Raw genomic sequence first — 19,526 nt, 5'->3', positions numbered from 1 at the left:
AAGGAATGTAATCTAGACAATCTGCTCATCCCCGCTCTCTTGGTGCAAGAATTTGAAGAGAAAAGAGGCAAATATTTCTAGTAACTATTTAACTAAAGGCGCTATGTAAATAAAATTGTAGTATAGTGATTACGTTGTTTACTTTGTTACGGTCTTACGGAGTAATATTTTTAACATCAAGGATATCTTGTTAAAATTTATGATCTAAAATCTATTTAAACAACCAACTCAGTTGTATTTACTACTTATATTAGACTTTGGATTTTTTTTATATAAAAGTTTAATCTTTCACCCATTGTTTAGACGTTTAAAATCCGGTTGCACAAACTCGTATCATATTCCAAATTTAATGTTGATGAGTACAAACTAAGCGAAGTTGTGTCTACATTCTATTCTTAGATTCATTTTAGATAGATGATAGTCTATAAACTAAGACAAGTTGTGTCACTTTACAAAATCTAGAGTTTCCAAACATGGGGCTCTCATGCATAGGTTTGCTCTTTTTGAGCTCTAGAAAAGTAAGAAGGTAGCAAAAGGACTAATCCCGTGTGATATATATAATATATGCATGATTCGATGTATATTATTTTGAGGGGATTTTAGGGTTGTGTTGGCTTTTTTATGCTTGAGTAATTGAAGGCACATGCAGTTGTTCTCTACAAATAAAAATCATATAATCAAAATAATATTTGATACCACCAACTATATAACCTTTTGAAGCATAACTTAAAAAGCTAATCAAATCAAATATAATTTTGTGGTAGCTAAGGAAAGGCACTATGCATGGTTTGAGTGGGTTACTTATGCTACTTACTAAGAATATTTATTTTATGTTATATTCTTGATCTTTTACTATAAGCGTAAAAGGGACCTATCATTGATAGAACCTTGTACCTTTTTAAAAATTAAATTATGTATTTCTAGGCTTTCTACTTTTAAAATAAATCAATAATGCTAATAATAGGGTAATAATTTGAAAGACTTTTCTTTTTTTTTTTTTTTTTAAAAAAAAAGCGGGGATTCTCTGAAACGATTTCCTAAGCATGATATATATATATATATATATATAATATATATATATATATATATATATATAATATATATATATATATATATACACATTAAAATATGGTAATCACGAAAATTAGTTAAGCTTCATCCACATAATAATTTTCACATCTTTTTAATTTGTGCGTATATATAATATAGATTGATAGAGCAAAGATTTTAAAGATGGAGTATCAATATATAATACTTATAAGTTATTAGAGATTGTGAATTATGTACTCCATAAATATATATTGATAAGAGGAAAAAAATGTCTTACATAATGGGGAGTTGGCTGACACCCCATGCACGTTAATGACTTTCCGATTGATAATACATAGAAACTCAGAAGCTAGGTGAGCATGATGTATACAAAAATGCATATAGTGCATTGTTAATTTATGTTCAACAATTAACGTTGATGCGGCTAGAGATTTATTTATTTATTTATTTATATTTTGACATTATTAGCACAACTTTTATGTTAACTTTCATCAAATTATATAATATTTGACAGAATAAATAATGCAACAATAGCATGTGTTTGGGTCCAATTTAGTCCAATTGGGCCTGGTCACTGAATGATCCAATTAAAAGCCCAAGGCTAAGGTTCAACTCTCCAAATATGCTAAAGTCAAAAATCAACATCCTCAAAGCCATGTCAAGGTCAGTCAACGGCCCAATCAGCTTGGCCCAGCCCAACTGACTTCCGGGCCCAATCCGCCTCCTTCATTAGCCAAGGTATAAAAGCCAACAATTTGGTCAATTCTTGGTAAGACAAAGACACAAAAGCCTCAAGCAACTAAACTCTTGCACAGCTTTCTCTCTCTAATATACTGACTTAAGCATCGGAGGGGCCTTCCTCGGCGTCCCCCCGAGGCTAGTTTACGTGTATTTGTTGTGCAGGAAACCCTCGGCTCCTGCGTCGTTCGGACCGAGACCAAGTTCCCTCAAGATAAAAGGATCTTCCGAGATTCGATTGTTTTCATCCGAAACAATTTGGCGCCGTCTGTGGGGAACGCTACTAAATTTCGCGTCAGTCATCAAACACTCCGGCAGTCGCCATGACTAAGAGTGGAAAGAGTTCCAAGAAGGCTAAGAAGGGAGGAGGCCGGATTACGGTGAGGGAACGCCAGCCGGTTTATCCCTCCCCGGAGCAAGCCTCTTCCGAATCGGAGGCCCCCATTTCTCCGGAAAGGGAAGCCTCAAGAGGTCCTAGCCTCCAGGAGGAGAACACCTCGCACCACACTCGGCAGCCGGGGCCATCCCCGAGACCGAGTGGCTCAGGAGCGAGGAACTCCCCGCCGCGCCATAGCGTGCAATCCAGGTCACATCCGCGGGAGACTCCTCCCTCCGGACCCTCCACCGAGGAAGTGGCCAGAGCAGTGGCCATCTGCATGGAGTTCCTTAAAGCTCAAGGGGCTCCAATCCGGATGCCTGATGATCACCAGCCGAGAAACCTGAAAAGGAGGATCGGTCAGGATGATGGTGGACAAGTTCCACCACATAGACAGCTCGGCCAGAGGTGGCGAGGGGACACCCGAAACTCCAGTAAGGAGAGGAGGAGGAACCCTCAACCCTCTGACCACTCTGAAGCTCAGAATTCCATGGGGCCCTCCAAGGACCCGGAATTCGCCCGCCAAAGCGTTCACGAACGCTTGGGTTCGAGGGAGGTGAGTGTGCATAGCCGCCTCACCTTCCCAGAGGATACCGGACCCCACCCAACCTTGTCTCAGCCGGGGACGAAAACCACTTCCACCTCTGAGAGAGGAGGGAGCGAGGTCCCTGAGGCCGGGTACAAGGGGAAGGCGGTCATGGTTCCATCGAACTCGCCCTTCCAGAAGTGGATTCTGGAAGAGCATGTGCCAACGGTCAAAATCCCGGCACATATTACTTACGATGGTACCTCAGATCCTAAGGATCACATTGCCTCTTACGAGGGGCACATGTATCTGAACCCGAGGTCTGAGGCTACCTGGTGTAAATACTTTCCTACGACCCTCAAAGGTGTTGCCCAATCCTGGATCACCAAAGGGCTCAAGGAAGGCTCCATAACCGGTTGGAACGACCTCTCCAACAAGTTCAAGAGCAAATTCTCTACGGCCAACCGCCGAGAGAAGACCACTGCAGAGCTAATGAGTCTGCAGCAGGCGGAGGACGAGAGCCTCCGCGACTATCTGACTCGCTTCAGCAACGAGTCATCCGGAATCACAAGCCTGGATCAAGGCCTGGCCGTGTTCGCGCTACGGAACGGCCTCCAAGCTGGAAAGTTCCTGGACTTCATGGTCATGCATCCCCCGCAGACCCTGGAGGAAGCCTTGGAAGCATCGGATAGGTTCATCCGAGCCGAGGAGTGGAACAGATCCAGGTCTCAGTCTCGTCCGAGAATTGAGAAGCCGAAAGGGCAGCAGCCCGAAGTCTCGGCGCAGAGGAAAGGGAAGGCTAAGGCCTCAGAACCGTCCTCTGCTGCCGAGCCGAAGAAGGAAAGACACTTTCCCTACACGGGAAGGTACGATTCCTACACTCCACTCTCCCTTCCCCGTGCTAAGATTTTCAGCACGACGAAGGACGAGGGGAGATTCAAAAAACCTCGTCCGTTGCCTCCCTGGCATCAGACGAGGGGAAAGGACCAGTGGTGCGAGTTCCATGACTCACCCGGACATCGCACCGAGGACTGCGTCCAGCTGAAGGACCAGATTGAGGATCTGGTCCGCAAGGGGTACCTGAGCCGATACCTCGCGGACAGGCGCGAGGAGAAAAAAGCTGAAAAAGATTCTCGGCAGGACCTCAACTTCGCTCGGAAGAAGGATAAGGGACCTCAGGGCAAGGAGTCCCTCGACATCCTGGTTATTTCCGGGGGAATCTCGCGAGGCACAGCCAAACGCCAACTGAGGGGTCTAACCCATCAGATTCATCAGGCTGAGCTTCGGCAGTCCCAGTCACCGGCGCCGAACATCCTGTTCACAGCCGAAGACTGTGAGGGGGTGGTATACCCCCACGATGACCCACTAGTAATCATTCTGGGCATCGCCAACCGCAACGTCTGGCGGACCCTCGTCGACGGCGGTAGCGGGGCGAACATCCTCTTCCGAGGAGCGTTCGACCAGCTGAGGATGGGAGCCGAGCACCTGGCCCCCGCACCCTACCCGGTGTCTGGGTTCAACGGCTCTTCCTCGTATCCTGACGGGAAGATTACACTTCCTGTCACCATCGGCGAAGGCCGAGCAGCTAGGAATATCATGGCCGAATTTTTGGTCGTAGATGCTCCATCTGCATACAACGTGATCATGGGGAGACCCCTCATTCACGGCATTCAAGGAGTCGTCTCCACGTATCATCAAATCATGATATACGTTTCAGACGAGGGACGCTCCGAGAAAATAAAGGGCAGTCAAAAAGAAGCCCGCCGATGCAATCACCTCAAGCCATCCACGTCTCGCCGAGGCGACCGTGGCGATGGGGAGGAAAAGCACCGGGACCGAAACGCCAAAAAGCCGAGAGGCTCAGACGTTTCGGCTAATGAAGCCCCAGACAACGAGAAATCTGATGGGGGCCAAAAGGCTGACTCCGCCTCAGAGCCGAACGACTCTGATGGCCAGCCGCGGTCAGGAAAGTCTGCTAATATTGATAGCAGGCCGGAATTCGAGGAATCCAACTCTAAGAGCATGGAGACGGATGACCTGACCGAGTCAATAGAACTGACCGTAGGAGATCCGAACAGATGTGTCAGCATCGGGTCGTCACTGGAGCCAAACACCCGTGCGGCACTCGTCCAACTCCTACGGGCCAGTGGAGACGTGTTCGCCTTCTCAGCCGCAGAAATGCCCGGGATTGATCCGGACTTCGTCTCCCATAGGCTTAATGTCGACCCCTCCAGTCGACCCATTAAGCAGAAAAAGCGGAACTACTCCGCCGAAAAGAACCAGAACATCGCAGCTGAGGTCGATAAGCTCCTAGATGCTGGGTTCATTGAACCCTGTCAGTATCCGGAGTGGCTGGCCAATGTTGTAATGGTTCAGAAGGCAAATGGTAACTGGAGGATGTGCGTTGACTTCACGGACCTGAATAGGGCATGTCCCAAGGACTCCTATCCGCTGCCGAGGATCGACCAACTGGTCGACTCGACAAGCGGGCATGCTCTGCTCAGTTTCATGGACGCATTCTCGGGATACCATCAGATCTTCATGCACCCCGAGGACCGAGCTAAAACAGCGTTCATAACAAGTTCCGGGTTGTACAATTACAGAATGATGCCCTTCGGATTGAAAAATGCGGGGGCAACATATCAGAGGTTGGTTGATCAGGTTTTCGCCGAGCAAAAAGGCCGAAACATGGAGGTTTATGTTGACGACTCAATCGTCAAAAGCATAAAAGAAAAAGATCATGTCACGGACCTAGCCGAAACCTTCGCCACCCTCAGAAAATACAAAATGAAGCTGAATCCGAAGAAATGTGTCTTCGGCGTGAAGTCAGGCAAGTTCCTCGGCTTCATGGTCAGCAAGAGGGGGATTGATGCAAACCCCGCCAAAGTACAAGCTGCTTTAGACCTCCCCGAGCCGAAGACAAAAAGGGATATTCAGCGTCTAGCCGGGAGAATGGCTGCCTTGTCCAGGTTCATCTCACGAGCCTCAGACAAAGGGCTCCCTTTCTTCAAGGCGCTGAAGCTCCAAAATTCAAAAGGCATTGAATGGGGAGACGAACAAAAGTCAGCCTTTCAGCAGCTCCGTGAACACCTGGCTCAACTCCCAACACTGGCAAGGCCAGTCGTAGGAGACATCCTATACTTATACGTGGCGGTCAGTCCAGCCACGGTAAGCGCGGTGCTGCTAAGGGAAGAAGAAAAAGTTCAACAGCCGATCTATTTCGTCAGCCACACCCTGACGGATGCCGAGACGCGCTACCCATTGTTAGAAAAAGTGGCTTATGCAGTGGTGGTGGCTGCTCGGAAGTTGCGACCCTATTTTGATTCTCATCAAATAGCGGTTCTAACTGATCAGCCGTTAGAGAAAGTCCTCGGCAAGGTTGAAAAATCCGGTAGACTAGCAAAGTGGGCTTTCGAGCTCACCGAGTTCAGTATCGGTTATCAGCCGAGAACAGCCATCAAGGCGCAAGCCTTGGCAGACTTCTTGGCCGAGTGCTCCTATCAGGAGACTCTGGATGCAAGGAGGAAAATCTGGACCGTCTTCACGGATGGGTCCTCCACCGTGAACGGTTCGGGGGCAGGGGTCGTCATTACCTCTCCCGAAGGCAAAACCTTCGAGTATGCACTAAAATTTTCATTCAAAGCCTCTAACAACGAGGCCGAATATGAAGCAGCCATTGCTGGCTTAGACCTGTGCATATCGTTGGAAGCCGAGCATGTCTACCTCAAGACAGATTCTCAGCTGGTCGCCAATCAGATCCGGGGGGAGTATGAGGCTAAAGAGCCTTCAATGGCAGCTTACCTCACAAGGATCAAATCGACAATTGCGAAGCTGAGATCTTTCGAAGTAGAGCTGATCCCAAGGGGTCAAAATGCTCAAGCGGACGCACTCTCCAAACTTGCAAGCTCAACTCTGACTGAGTTAAGCCGTTCTGTCTATGTGGAGGTGCGCCGAGAAAAGAGTGTAGCCGAAGCAATATCAATCTGCTGCGCTGCACTCGAGCCGAGCTGGATGGATGACATCCTGGCTTATAAACTCAGGGACGAGCTCCCCGAGGATAGGAATTCGGCCTCCAAGATAAAGCGGATCAGTTCACGATTCCTCGTCTTCGGCGGCCAACTCCTCAGAAAATCCTTCTCCGCTCCATTATTGAAATGCGTGGGTCCAACGGATGCCGACTATATTCTCCGAGAGATTCACCTCGGCATCTGCGGAAACCACATAGGAGGGAGAACCTTAGCCCACAAAGCTCTCAGGGCAGGGTATTTTTGGCCTACAATGATCTCGGATGCAAAGAACATGGTCAGAAAATGCGAGAAATGCCAAAAATTTGCACCGGTAATCCATCGGCCATGCCTAGATCTCCAGCCAATTCTTAATCCTCTTCCATTTGCACAATGGGGGTTGGATATTCTGGGACCCTTTCCCGAGGCCCCATACAAAAGAAAGTGGCTGATAGTCGGAATCGACTATTTCAGCAAATGGATTGAAGCGGAAGCTGCTTCAAGCATATCTGAGCAAACTGTCAGACAGTTCATCTGGCAGAACATAATAACTCGGTTCGGCATCCCAAAAGTTTTTGTGTTCGACCACGGCAGACAGTTTGACAACCTGCCCTTGCGCCGATACACTGATCAATTCGGGATAAAATTGGCTTACTCCGCGGTTTGCCACCCTCAGAGTAATGGCCAAGCCGAAGCCGCGAATAAACAGATCCTTAACGCTCTCAGAAAAAGAGTAGAGGACCAAAAGTCCAAGTGGGTAGAGGAACTTCCGGGAACCCTCTGGTCACTCCGGACAACCGAGAAGGAGGCAACGGGGCATTCACCTTTTCAGCTGGTGTATGGATCCGAAGCAGTGCTTCCAGTGGAAGTGGGCTCAGAAAGCCTACGAGTGAATCTCTTCTCAGCCGAGGAAAATGAGCAGCTCATGAGAGAGTCCCTCGACTTCCTTGACGAGATTAGAGATCTAGCCCGAGAAAGGATGGCTGCACACAAGCTCAGAATGAGCAAGTCCTACAACCGAAGAGTCTATCAACGACCTCTCAGAGTTGGGGATTTAGTTTTGAGGAATGCTGCAGCTGTTCAAAAAAGTCGCATTCATGGCAAACTCTCAGCAACTTGGGAGGGACCTTATGAAATTTATCAAGAGCTTCAGCCCGGTACCTTCAGACTCAAACAAATGGATGGCACCGAGCTGAAAAACCATTGGAATGCCGATATGCTCAAAAAATACTATGTGTAAATCCTTCGGATAGTACAATCCATGTAAGTACACTGATTTTGTTTGTAAAAAGGCCATCGAGCCAGTATTCATTCAGATTGCGTGTATTCTTTAAGTCTTTATGCTTTCTACGGTTTTTCAAAAATTCAAGGTTTCATTCGGCGCTGTCCGGGGTATTGCATAATGATGCCTTGTACCTCGGCAAGCCGTAAAACCTGCCAAAAAAGGATACAAGCCCGAAGTATTGCATAGTGATGCCTTGTACTTTGGAGAATCTGTTCCTTTGGGCAAAAAGGCCATAGACTTATCCGAAACATAGCCTAAAAAATAGGAACTGATAAAGCCCCGAAGTATTGCATAGTGATGCCTTGTACTTCGGATGAATCAGTTCCGGGTGGTAGTTGCAACTCTGAAGTATTGCATGATGATGCCTCGTACTTCAGATAAACTGCTGCCCCGGCATGGTGTTTCGGATAGTTGTTCCCTTGGATGAATTGAAGAAAGTGTCACAAGAGTACCATCTCTAGAGTGAAAACTCTCAGGTGGGAAATCAGTACTTTAAAAACAGATGTAGAAAATAAAGCAAAGTGTACAAAGATCCTCGGCTTAGCCGAGAAAAATTATCAGCCATTCCAGAATTCAGAAGACCTCATCTTCAGATTTCTGGGGGGGCAGAGGGAAATAGAGAAATGGCACAACTGATCTAATACCCTTCAGCTCAGCCGAAGTTTGATACTTATGTCAGTTTTTTTCACAAGTTGAAAACATCCGAGTACAAACGGCAAAAAGAAGTCTCAGCAGAAATGATTCTCGCTAGCCGAAGTTCTGCACTTAGCAAATATTTGAAAGATCATTCAAAGAAAGCAGTAAAGTGCGAAGACTGGTAAAGCGAAGAGAAAAAAATACACGAGAAAGCTGAGAAAGTGAACTTCTTTGAAATAAAAATGTTGAATTACAAAAATTGTCGGCAGCCGCCCACAAGCGGAAAGTAACAACTGCCGAAATACGTACAGGCAAAATAAAAATATAATAAGCTGTTGTACGATAAGGCAAGCTGAAGCAAAAAAAAACAAAAGGCAAAAATTCAGAAAGCGGCAAGTCTAAAGTTGAGCGCATGATGAACCGCAAGATTCTGAAGACGACTGCCCGAGTTCCTATGCTTCAGCCTGAGGATCAGACTGATCAGCTTCATTGGGCCCAATGGTGGTCTCAGCTCCAGCAGCAGAAGAAGCAGGCTTTGCACTCTGCCGAGCCTCCCTTTCCCTCTGCTCAGCCTCCAACTCCATCCTCTCAGCTTCTTCCTCGGCTTCCTCAGCCTTAAGGATTTCAGCTTCGATTGGAGTGGCATACTTCATGTGAGGGTCTTCGGGATCTTGGACCCATTCAGCACATTTGGACCAGTCCAGCTTCGGCTCAGCATGAAGGCAGACCCTTCGGCACACTCTGAACCCGTTTCTAAAACCCATTTCATACTCTTCTTGGGTATAGATACGGACTTTGAGTAGAGCCTCAGCATCGGCCAACTTCTTCTTCGTCTCCTCCAAGTCTTCCTCGGATCTCTTCAGCTCATCGACGAGCTTGGAGGAGGAGCCTTTCAGCTCGGTAAACTCTTGCTGAACCCGGGAAGCCTCGGCCTGAACTTGGACCATTTCTTCCTTCTTGGCAGTGAGCTGATCCTCAGCCTCTTGTAGCTTAGCTCTTTGAGCTTCAGCAGCAGCAGCAGCCTCTGAGAGTTGGACGTCTTTGGCCAAGAGCAACTCTTCAGCAGCCATTCGGCTGGCTTCAAGAGCCTCTAGACGCTGCTGCACTTCAGCTTGTGCAGCAGTTCCTTCTTGAATTCGGCTCTCAATAGCAGCCTTGAATTTGGAGACGTCCACTCCCATATGCTCCTGGAGGAATTTTTCCCCTTCCATCAGTGGGGGAAAAACCTCCATCTCCATAGCATCGCAGAAGGTTTTCAGAGCTTCGGCAGCTTTTTTACCGTACTCCTCAACCTCCTGCTGCTTCTCTTCAGCTGCTGCTTGCTTCAGCTTAGCAAGCTTAACTTCCTCTTCAGCCACCTTCCTTTCGTGCACAGCAGCGTCCACCCTATCTTGTAGGGAATCTATCAGCTCTACAGTGAGAGTCTGATTGTGCACGAACTGAAAACAGGGGCACAAGTTAAAAAAGTAAAAAATAATAGCTGAAAGGTTGAGTTCAGAAAGAAATCAAGGCAAGGAAAATTACCTGCATCATCAGCAGTTGGTTAGACCTGGCTGGGTCAGGAACTGATCTACTGGATTCGCCCATCCCAGCAGTGGCCTTCAGCGACCAGATCCTTGCCCTGTCTACTTCGGACATGCCAGCAAAATTGCCGAAGTAGGCTGCAGCTCCTTCTCGGTTTTGACCCCATATGAGGTCCCAGATGTGATCTGGGATTGGAATTTGGGGGGCCGAAAAACCCATTTCTCCAGAATGCAGAGTCTGGAAAGAAGGGAAGGACGACGATGGAGCTTGATTAGCTTTGGTTGTCTCAGCATCGTCCTTCTCAGAGGAGTCAAGTACTATGACCTCCTCTTCTTCAGGGGTGAGGACGAAAGCCTCAACCTCTCTTGCGATATCTGCCGTGAAGCCTTCAGCACTTGACATCACGGCATCTTTATTTTCGTGCTCAGCAGCACTCTCCTTGATTTCTTCTTGGACCCCTCCCTTAGGTTCGGGAGTTCTCTGATCCACCTCCATCTCAGGAGGTGGCGGAGGGGTCTTTTGAAGAGATTGGGGTGTTGGCTGGGGAACCCTCGGCGATCCATTGCCTTCCTCAGGTTCCCTTATTGCGACGCCGATGGTCATCGGCCTCTGCTGAAAATCATGAGGGCCGATGATGGCCATCCTTCGGCGCCTTTTCAGAAGGGGCTGCTCGTCCATATCTGAATCTGAAGACTCTTGTATTTGATCTTCGGGACGAACAGGAGCTTTGCCTTCTCTGTGTCTGTTACTCTCTTCAGACTGTAACAGACAGGGGGGAAGAAGAGTGTGAGTAAAAAAAAAAAAAAGAAAAGAAAAGAAAAAAGTTGTCTAAAAACTCACCGAGGTCTTCAGCAAAGCCTCGTCTTCTTCAGCTGCTCTAGCTGCAGCTTCGGCTTCAGCAGCTCTGGAGGACCCTTCTCCTCCTTCACAAGCCTCAAGTACCCGTGCAACCTCTTCGGCTGTGCGGGCAGCTTCAGCTTCTTCTTCCAGCAGCTGAAACAAGGGATCCCTCTTCTTCCACCAAGGCTTCTGCCTCTGATACAGAGCAACAGCCTCAATTTGGAAGTGGGAAGAGTCTAGGTGAACCTCTCGGCGCCTTGGTTCAGTGATAGGGGGAGCCCGATCAGTTACGACTCGTTCTCGGTTGACGCCAAGGCGAGCGTAATCAATGCCGATGTTGGTCTCGTCCCGTTCTGAAAAAGAAAAGGGGAGAAGTCAATTCAGTTAGTTCGGCACATCACAAGAAAGCAAAATGAAAGAAGAAAAGAGATAATTAAAAGGCCTCGGCCCCAGCCGAAGAAGATTACCATCCCTAAACTTTCGGCTGAGGCCGACAGCTGCCAGCATATTCTCTTGGAAAACATAGTGCGTATCGGGGAGCCAAGTCTCCGGGATATGCTGCATTCGGCCGCTGCCTCCCCGGTTCGGCAGCTTGCCGAAGATGTTCTGCTGATTAAGGTTCGGGTCTGGCCCGCTATCTTCGGGAGGACCTAAACTTCCCATATCAGGATCCGGCTCGGCAAGATACCGGGGAGCGCTGAAAACATAAGGATGGCTCGGCTCCGTGGGCGCCCTAACCCAAATCCATTGACCTCTCCAGTCCTTGTCTGAAGAGTCGTTCGGCCACATGGTTAGGAACGGGGGCCGAGACTCAATCCGATACCACCCAGAACCATGGCTTCCGTGCCCACTCTGAATATTTGGCACTAGCCGATGGAGCTTTCTGAAGCAGTGCAGGTTCGGCACGTATCTGAAGAATTTGCAGACCCATAAGTACGTCATTACCCTTCGGATGCTGGTGGGGGTCAGCTGGCACAGGGAAATGTTGTAATGGATCAGCAAGTCTCGGACGAATACGTCCAAAGGGAACCTCAGCCCATACTGAAGCTGTCTCGTGTACACCCCCACATACCCCGGGGGTGGACGATGGATTCTATCGGATGCTGAGGGCATTCGGCACCAATATCCATCAGCTTCAAAAATGCCGTAGTGCAACTCAATTTGCTCAGCAAATCGATATTGATCGGCGTTCTCTACCCACCATGAGTAGGGACGGTTCTTTATCATGGCCGAAGCTACTTCGGCATCCTCCCACTCTGAAAACCCTGGGAGGATATCTCAAAGGACAGCGGGAACTTCATCATCCCGTCCTGAAGCTCTCACCCCCTCAGCCCTCTGAGGAGGAGCCGAAGAAATGGGAGTCGCCCTAACCCCTTCAGCAGGGTCAGACTCTGTCCTTCGTCCATTCCAGGTCCCAATCCTGTCCCTGGGATCGGGGATTAGCCTTGCTCTTCTTGGAGCACGGGCTCCACCTCTAACTCCCCTCACCATTGACGAATTTCGAAGGAAAAAGTCGAAAAAGGGGAAAGAGTGCAAAGTCGAGGAAAAATGAAATAAAATCAAAGGAATTTACCTTGATCTGAAGCAAAAGCCGCCGATTTACGAATTGGTAGTGACAGGTCTCAGCTTCTAAGCTTAATGCTCGGGGAATTTGCGAAGTTTTGATGCGGGCTCTTGAGCGTTCTTGAGAATTCTGGGTTTGTGTTGATGAGTGAGTGGGGAGAGAAGACGCGCCTCTATTTATATCTCCAGAAATGGGAATTCAAGGAGTCTGCGTTTCAATTTCTCTCAAGCACCCCACTAAGTAACCGTTAAACACACGACCTTGCAGTTAAATCGCCCACTACCCGTCCAACTTCCGCAATTATCCACATTAACTGTTGTTATCTCATTAATCATGGGTTAATTACGGTTCAAATTCACATTTTTGGATTAACAAATCATTCACTTCCCTCCTTTTCTGATTAAATCAAACCCGACCCGTCATCCTTCCAAATCGGGTCTGGGGGGCAAGTTGTTTGGGTCCAATTTAGTCCAATTGGGCCTGGTCACTGAATGATCCAATTAAAAGCCCAAGGCTAAGGTTCAACTCTCCAAATATGCTAAAGTCAAAAATCAACATCCTCAAAGCCATGTCAAGGTCAGTCAACGGCCCAATCAGCTTGGCCCAGCCCAACTGACTTCCGGGCCCAATCCGCCTCCTTCATTAGCCAAGGTATAAAAGCCAACAATTTGGTCAATTCTTGGTAAGACAAAGACACAAAAGCCTCAAGCAACTAAACTCTTGCACAGCTTTCTCTCTCTAATATACTGACTTAAGCATCGGAGGGGCCTTCCTCGGCGTCCCCCCCGAGGCTAGTTTACGTGTATTTGTTGTGCAGGAAACCCTCGGCTCCTGCGTCGTTCGGACCGAGACCAAGTTCCCTCAAGATAAAAGGATCTTCCGAGATTCGATTGTTTTCATCCGAAACAGCATGTAACATGATTAGATAGAAATTAACTATACAAAGTTTTAAATAATTAACTACTGAGTAGCACGGGCGTTACCCAAGGTTGCTAATGTTATAGACGTGTAATCGATATATTTTACCAAAGGTTTTTAAAATTGAAATTATCGTTGTCAAATCAAAATTGAGTTATTTTTTGAGTATTATTTTTTTCAAAAAATTGAAGGTTATGGTTTGCATTTATATAATTTTTTTTACATATTAATAACATAGCTGATAATTGGCTTAAATGGTTAAATAATCACCTTTGTTATAAAAGGTTGACGGTTTGAATCTCCTTATCCTTATGTTTTTATACGAAATAATTGGGTAATGTTGGAAAGGTGATGTGGCACAATAAAAAAAGGAAATACATGGCACGTCGACGTTTAGGAAATAATACTCAAAAAAATATACAAGTAAAAAATAAAAAAGGAAATACATGGCATATCAGGTATAGATGTTATACCATATGAGAAACATACAAGTAAAATATCATATGACATTATTAAGTTAATTATTATTAAATTTCATACAAATTAAAGTAAATGTCATATGACACTTTAACTATATACTTACCATATGAAAAACAAAGGAAGGGAAAACTATGTATAAAAGCTTCTGTTTTTAAAGCTATTATCTAATATGGAGTAACTATTACAGTATGTGTAAACTGCTAATCTAATAATTTGTGTTAAAAATTAATTCCTTTTCAAATATACAGATTGTTTACCGTCGTGAACAAAATATTACAAGTAATGAATCTATCTTTTCTCATTTCTGTCTAATTTACAAAGACTGTACACTTTAACCTTAGTAAATGGATGGTACAGTATGTAAACTCGTAGAGACGTAGTATATTATAATGATACGTAGTAATTTCTAGTAAAATATAATAACTCCAATTTATTAATTTATGTTGATTGCACATATATTCCACAAAATAGAAGAGTTATTGAAGCCGAATTAGTAAAATACCAATGGTAGCTCCACACTTCCACCGCCAAAAGGCAAAAGTGAAAGAGCTTAGAGGTGAGCGTCGCAACCCGTGACCTTAAAAACAACGTAACACACGGGGTGTTGGTGAGGTGACTTTCTTTGCTTGGGTATCATTCAAAGAAGTTTAATTTGTGCACTTTTATATACTAAAGATGCTCTTTTTATCTTCCCTTTTATGTCATACATTAGATGCCTTCACACTTTTACCATAAAAATTATTCTTATAGCTTAGTTTTTGGAGAAGTTGGGATTGTTTACTACGTCATCATCTTCAAGTCCACAACATAACAACCACCAAATGATATATTCGCATTCTCGATGACTGAAGATTGAAGACAATGATATGAACGAAATTTCGCATTTGATTTTGTAATAAAATTTATTAGCTCGATTGCATTAAAATTAGGTAACGTGGTATAGCGGTAGTTTTCCTTTTCTTTTACGAGCAACAACTAAACTCACCAAATTAATTGATCAGAACCAACATTAAATTTATTTATAATAGATACACCTAGGTATATCGTGTATATAAACTCTAAATCTTAAGTATTATCGCTAAGGCTTTAACAAGTAATCACGCTAGCTATAATGTCCACATATTGATGATAGATATTGTACTCGGTATCAGATATTAAGTGAGATTGTGGTACACTATAACCAAATAAATTTATGGACTATAATGGGGCACTAAACCCCTAGATTAGTAACTAATTAGTCACAAGATTGCCTCTTAATTGACGACACCTTTGATTTTAATTAGTTGGTGTCTTAAATGTTAGTCTCTTTTGTAATCTTATTCACTTAATTTAAGTATTAAAAGTCTTTGGTTTTAAACATAAACTTATATATTCATAAAAATGGGTGGCACATGTAATCCAATTTATTTTTAGGAAGTAAATCACTTAAAGAACCTTTAGCCTTACATAAACATTAGGGAATAAGACACCAAACATCTTTTTAATCACCAGCTTTTCAGTTGAAACTTTTCCTCTTTAATTTCCTTCTCTTTCATTAGTCGGCTTTAATTTGAACTTTGAAGCAGCTACTTTAGGTTATTGTAACTTACTACTCCGTACTCGGTGATTAACTCACTTTAGAATCAAAACAAATGAAACACTTTTAGGGGTGGGACTTTTCAAACCGAACCGTGAAACCGCCCGTTACCGAATCGAACCATCACGGACCGATTCATTTATAAACCGATAAATTTAAATCGAAAACCGAACTGAACCGTTCAATATCAAACCGAAACCGAATCGAACCGCTCAATGTCAACCCGTTACGGACCGTAAACCGATAACAAACCAAACTGCTCAAATCCGAACCGAAACGAAACCGAACCGAATGGTTTATAAACCCGTTAATGACCCAAACCGTTTATAAACCGAAACCGTTTAAACCGTAAAAAAAACCGTTTAAACCGAACCATTTGTAACCCGCTAACCGTTTAAACCGACCCGTTTATGAACCAAAACCGTTTAAACCGCAGGAAAAACTGTATAAACCGAACCGTTATAATCCGCTAACCGTCTAAACTGAACTGCCATAACCCGTTAAACCGTTAAAATCGAACTGTTTTCGAATCGCAACCTGTTTAAACTGATCCGATTACAAATTGCTTAATTCAAATTGAATTATTTACAACCTGAATGGTTAAATAGTAAATACAATTAATGTTAATAAATGTAGATCTAATCAAACGACTTAGGTTTATACAAAGGTTTATATCACCTAGATCTAGTCCAACGGCATTATTAATATCGTTTTATATTACTTATTTATTTTAATTAATATCAAATGTAACATACTAGTATTATTATATATTTATATATATACTTTAATTTAACAAAGGTAACAATAAATATAAATTTTAAAATAAATGCAATAAACATTACTAAATGTAGATCTAATTAAACAACTTAGGTTTATACAACGGTTTATATCAAATAGCTCTTGTAATCGTCTGGTTACATCTGAGCTTAGTGTAGAATTTGATATGGTAACTGAACATATGTAGTCTAGGCGTCTAGCACATTATCATCTTCCTCTTCCTCAGAATCATTGTACTTTAATCTCTCTTCAATGCTCATGTTTCGGGTTGAATCAAATTCTCAAAAGTACAATTACAAATCTCCTAGACTATCAATACTATGGAGTTACAATTTCCAATCAGTCAATCACAATTCACATTTATACCACACCATTCAATTTAAAATTTGACCAAGTTACAATATCATTCGATTGTTAACAACTTAATAATTTGAAAATTCGAAAGACCCATTTGCCTAAGAAGAAATTAGAACAATTCACAATAAAATCCAATATTATCATGACCAAGTTTTAACCAAACCTCAAATAAGCCCAATTTCAATCAATCCCAAATACAGGAAGAAAACAAACAATTAAAACATTATTCCATAATATACGAATTAAACCATTCTTTAGCCACAATTATTTCATAACACTACCACAAATCCAGCAGATAAATAGCATTAAAATTAGAGTAATATCAACAAGCAATTAAAAAAAGTCACCATTTTCATTGATTAAAATTCACAATACATATACCAATACATAATGAAACTACTATCACTACTACCCAGATTAGATTTCAGATTTATCAACTGAAACATCATCAAACTACTATTACCATTATCACAAAACACTAACCCTAGAAATTCAAATTCAATCAAAACCCCCAATTAATCCCTCTCACCACGAATCCTTCGGGCAAGCTGAATACCCTTAAGCATAATAGTAACCCTCTTAGCGTGAATCGCACAAAGGTTAGTATCCTCAAACAGACCAACCAAGTACGCCTCGGCAGCCTCCTGAAGAGCGGCAACAACAGAGCTCTGGAAACGAAGATCAGTCTTGAAATCCTGAGCAATTTCTCTGACAAGCCTCTGGAATGGAAGCTTCCTGATGAGAAGCTCAGTGCTCTTCACTCCGTGATCTCACAAAGCGCAATGGTTCCAGGTCTGAAACGGTGAGGCTTCTTCACTCTACCGGTGGCTGGGGCTGACTTACGGGCTGCCTTGGTGGCGAGTTGCTTCCTTGGGGCCTTTCCACCGGTGGATTTTCTTGTGGTTTGCTTGGTTCGTGCCATTGTTGATGTTAAGAGAGAAAGTGAAGGTTTTAGAGAGAGAAAGTTTGGGGTTGCAGAAAATGATAGATGATAAGATGAAGGGTGGAGTGAGAATGTGAGTGATTTGGGAGGGAGAAAGAGAGCGGTTATTTATAGGGAGGTGGTTTTGAAAATCGAGGTTTTGAGGGAAAGGATGTGGAGCGTTGATTTGGGGGTATAATCGACGGTTTTAGTTAGATTTGGAGTTGGGCACACGGATTACGGATTTGGGGGCTAGTTATTGGCGGTAAAGTGGTTTAAAAGGAAATTCAAAGGATTTGGTTTGGCGGGAAGTAGAATTGGAAGGAGGGGAGGTGAAATTTTTGAGAGAGAAGTGTAATTGTGCAAGTAAAACGGCTGATAAGAGTAATAGCTCATAATGGGTTTGTAAGTTATAAATTGTAACACCTTGAAAATCGTGCACGCATTGCGTGTGCTTCAGAACTTGTAAGTTATAAATTGTAAGAAATGCAAATGTTTCAAAATTGAAATTGATTCAATACGACATAGAAAATGACTTAATGTATATCAATATCTGACATCTCTATACGTATACATATCTGTGAGTCTGTGACTGTATATGTAATAAACTAATAACTTAATAAAATAATAAGTAATAATACTAATAACTAATAAAGTAATGAAATCTAAGTCTAACCATTGTTTCTCATGGGTATTCAATCTAACCGTTGTATATTTGACTATTTGTACATTAATATTGAATAATGATTTCATCACCACTTTAGTGATTTCGTCCATTTAACTTATCAAGTTGTTTGAGTTAGTAATCTAAATAAAGTAACAAACTAAATAACGAATCCATTTAATCTCGTGTAACTTATAATCTATAACAAATGCAATGTTTGGAAATGGAAATTGATTCAATACGATATTGTTAATGTATATGTAATTATGTATTAATTATTTAATTATTATGTATATCATATCGTACAAATGTACGGTTGGTATCATTATCATACTATCATTGCCTCATTGAATCATTGGTATGTACGTATAATCGATAAACATATCTGATTATTAAAACTTAAAAGTTTAAAACACTTGTTGGTCGATCTGATTGAGTACTTGTACTTCCTTAATTATCGATTTATCGTATTCTAAGTATCAACTCATTAAATCATGGTCATGACGCGATCTTTAAAACAATCATGAATTCATGACCCAAACCGCTTATAAACCGAACCGGCATGATCCGAACCGTTCATTAACCGAACCGACATTGGACTGTGTAAACCCTCCCCTAAACCGGCCCATTTCAAACCGAACCAGCATGATCCGTACCGTTTATAAACCGAACCAACATTGACCCGGGTAAACCTGCCCCTAAACCGACCCGTTTCAAACCGAACCGGCATGATCCAAACCGTTTGTAAACCGAATCGACATCAACCCGGGTAAACCCGCCCCCTAAACCGACCCGTTTCAAACTGAACCGGCATGAACCGAATTGTTTATAAACCGACCCGCTTATGACCCAAACCGAATTTAAACCGTAAAGAAATAAACCGAAACCGAACCGACCCGTGACTAACCCAAACCGAATTGAACCGACCCGTCAGCTAAATCAAACCGTTTCAACCCGAACCGCTCCAAACCGAAACCGACTCGCACCTAGGTCAAACCGAACCGTCAAACCGAAGTCCCACCCCTAAACACTTTGTATTCATCCCGTCGCACTAAAATTGATCCATACTTGGTATTCATTAGTTTCCGTTTTAAGGAGTTGGTATTTTTTATTTTTATTTTTTTTTTTAGGTGCATGAAGAAAATATAACATTAAAGAATTGAAGCAAATTTAATGCCGTTAATGAATCCATTTTTAGTAATGGAGCAATCTTAGTGTGACGATTTTAATTTAAAGATAGATGGTTGTCAAACATGTAACCATCAAGTACTAAAAAAAGATACAACTAG

General features: G+C 43.6%; 1 pseudogene; it reads right to left on the bottom strand.

Annotated features, from left to right (window-relative positions):
• Positions 1–16,339: 16,339 nt before the first annotated feature.
• On the bottom strand, positions 16,340–18,294 carry LOC110694951 (annotated as a pseudogene).
• Between the last annotated feature and the right edge of the window lie 1,232 nt (positions 18,295–19,526).

This window comes from Chenopodium quinoa, unplaced genomic scaffold, assembly GCF_001683475.1.
Source record: "Chenopodium quinoa cultivar QQ74 unplaced genomic scaffold, ASM168347v1, whole genome shotgun sequence".
NCBI lineage: Eukaryota > Viridiplantae > Streptophyta > Magnoliopsida > Caryophyllales > Amaranthaceae > Chenopodium > Chenopodium quinoa.
Note: the sequence above shows the minus strand (reverse complement) of the source record. Positions and strands in the feature narration are given on the sequence as shown.